The following is a 3,512-nucleotide window of genomic DNA, read 5'->3' as shown; positions in this document are numbered from 1 at the left end:
CAAGCTTATATTTTTCTCCGAAGAATGGTGCATATCCCAAAGAAATCGGTGCAGAAATAAAATACTTACGGCTATTTTCCTTTTCGAATCGAGCAAGTTTCATTTGTCTTGGAAATGATGCCGGAAATGACGTCCAGGTCACGTGGTATTGCTACACTGCTCTCAAATAATATGTTTTTTTTCCCCTATTTCAGTAAAAATTATTCCCCTAAAAAAAAAGTAGTGTTAATGTTTGATATTTAAGAAAAAGGCGATGTTTTGATTTCATAAAAATACAATATATTTCTGTTTAACTTTTAATGGATTGAAAACTAAAATAGTACTTTAGTAGTCAACAACACTGTATGTTAACACCGAAAGTAGCAGGAAGTGTGAAATGTACAGAAGGGAGGTAACTCCTGTACATGCAATTATTGATAAAATTATTGTGGCAGCTAGATAATCATCGTAGAAGTTTACCATAATATTTTAATTTGTTTAGGGAATAAACATATATTGTCATGCTTCTGCTAGAAAATAAACATAAATATTTTAATTTCTCTCACTTGTTGGAAAAAACGTATTTCTCCCTTTCTATCTGCAGTTTTGTAGAATCTACTCAAATATTTTTGTACCAAATATTTTCGTATTACAATTTTCTCTGAAACCATTACCTTTCTTAGAAAAGGCATAAATCTTTCTTGCTTATTTTTGTGTCGCCTTGAAAAGGTGACATATAGGGGTTACTTTTGTCGGCGGTGTCGGCGACGGCGTCTGTGTCGGCGTCGTTGTCGGCGTCCGCTAAAGCTTGTCCGGAGCATAACTCAGTCACTATAAGTCTGATTGACTTCAAACTTGGTATGCATGCTTCTTTCAATAACCCGAAGTGCAGTGCACAAGGACCGGTACTCTGCAGTTCTTATTTTTTGAGTTATTGCCCTTTGTTAATTTTCATACTTTAATTTTGTCCGGGCCATTTCTCTTCAACTAAATAAGCTATAGACTTGAAACTTCATAGGATGATAGATCTCATTAAGAAGAAATGCAGTGCACAAGAACCAGTACTCTGCACTTCCTAATTTTTGAGTTATTGCCCTTTGTTAATTTTCATACTTTATTTTTGTCCGGGCCATTTCTCCTAATGTATAAAAGCCATGGACTTGAAACTTCATAGGATGATAGGTCTCATTAAGAAGAAGTGCAGTGCTTAAGAACTGGTACTCTGCATTTCTTATTTTTTGAGTTATTGCCCTTTGTTTATTTTCATTTTTTAATTTTGTCCGGGCCATTTCTCCTTAAGTATAAAAGCTATGGACTTGAAACTTCATAGGATGATAGATCTCATTATTAAGAAGTGCAGTGCACAAGAATCGGTACTTTGCATTTCTTAATTTTTGAGTTATGGCCCTTTGTTAATTTTCATACTTAATTTTTGTCCAGGCCATTTCTCTGAAAGTATAAAAGTTATGGACTTGAAACTTCATAGGATGATATATCTCATTAAAAAGAAGTGCAGTGCATAAGAACTGATACTCTGCATTTCTTATTTTTGAGTAATTGCCCTTTGTTGATTTTCTTACTTTATTTTTGTCCTGGTCATTTCTCCTCAAGTATGAAAGCTATGGACTTGAAACATCATAGAATGATAGATCTTATTGATAAGAAGTGCAGTGTACAGAAATGCTGCTCTGCACGTATTATTTTTTTAGTTATTGCCCTTTGTTATTTTTCATATTTCATTTTTGTCCTGGCCATTTCCCCTAAACTACATTGTTCACAAGGCGACACATCCGACTCGCGGAGTTCTAGTTATTTAATTCTTATTTCAATTCTAATTGTTATAATTGTTTCAAACTAAAGAATAGGCAGAAATATGTAGAAACTAGAAAATATTTTAAGAACTCACCAGTTCAGATTGCAAAATAGTGTGATACATTTTCAACATCTCAACAAAAAAATAAAGAAATCATTAATGACTCTAATTTGAAATAATTCTGCCGTGTTTCCATAACTTGGGTACAAACATACCCTTGCCTAGGAAAGTCTGCCTTTCCAGAGCTTGTTGCCATGTGAATCAATATTTTTTGTACAAGTTTTTTAAAAACAACAACACCAAAACAACTGTCAGTTTGAATTTTTTTATTATAAACAAAAATGCATTATGCTTGTTATAAATTTAAATTTAACCCTTACGTTTTCAGAACATGCATTTTACCCCTCACTAGAATTTGAGGGGTAAAAAACTCTTTGCCAAAAACATTTATAAATCTGGAGCTCTGATTGATGTCTGAGTCAGTCAAGTGCAATAAGAAAACAATAAAGAATACAGATACTTCAAGAATATGTTTTATTTGAAAGGTCTGTAGTAATAAACAGGGTTAGAATTTAGCAAGATTTTCTACTTGCAGATATTTGCAAGTGATCAAATCTTTAACTGGCAATATGAGGTAGTCAACTGGCATTTCTATGATTACGTATCTTATTATTATTATTATTATTATTATTATTATTATTATTATTATTATTATAATAGTAATACACAATGACAATGTATTTTGAACATCTGGTATGACAAATGTCTTTGTGCAAACTTTCAGATCATTCGCGCACTTTGTTTTTCCAGAATAATTATTCAAATTGTAAAAAATGACCCAAAATGAAAAGCATTTAAATGCTTTTCATTCAAATTAGACTAAGAAAAGCATAAAACTACGATTTTCGATTTATTTTAAAGTATATTTCTTAACTATCTTTGCATATATTTCTGTTTAAAGCACCCAAGTTCATTTATGTAAGAAATTCTAATGTTATGTTTTTAGGCTTTTAAACCTCAGTGGAGTCCCTTTAATAATCGGTTAATAATTTCTATACTATATTATGTATTTAAATTTGTTTGTATGTAACCAAGTCATGTGTTTAAGGTTTATCGTTATTTTCCAAGAAATACCACTCTGTTGACCTTGTTTGATTTTACTCTTAACTTTTTGGATTATGTCCCTTTGCTCAGCCATGATTTGTGTAATCAGAAGTTATTGGTCATTGTGATATTAATATTATGTGTTTTACTTACTTAGATATAATTATTGAAATATTAAGGGTAATAAGGAATTAAATTGGTATTTGTATGTTCATTTGTTCTTAAATTTAAAAAGTTCTAACATCATTAACTGTTGTGGTAAAATTCAAGATGGCAGCTTTGTAACTTTCTTGTCTTACAGTGACATACTATTATGCACTGATGTTTGTAATTACAGTTCAGGCCCACAGGTGTTTGGCATGTTGATAAGTCACTACCAAAATTGCAATTCCAAAATTAGGCATGACAGAGTTACTGTTCTTTGCACTGCAAATCTACTCAATAAGATCTGTCTATCAACCGACTAAGTTTCTTGTTGCTTCACAGTTATGTCACGGACAAAGTTCACAGTGTAAAATTGAAAAAGGGCAATAACTCCAAAAATAGGCAAGGCTGAGTTATGGTTCTTTTGCACTGCACTTCTATTTAATGAGATCTATCTACCAACAAAGTTTAA

This window comes from Ruditapes philippinarum, unplaced genomic scaffold (genome assembly GCF_026571515.1).
Source record: "Ruditapes philippinarum isolate M1 unplaced genomic scaffold, ASM2657151v2 ctg8296_1_1_1_1, whole genome shotgun sequence".
Taxonomy (NCBI): Eukaryota; Metazoa; Mollusca; class Bivalvia; order Venerida; family Veneridae; genus Ruditapes; species Ruditapes philippinarum.
Note: the sequence above shows the minus strand (reverse complement) of the source record.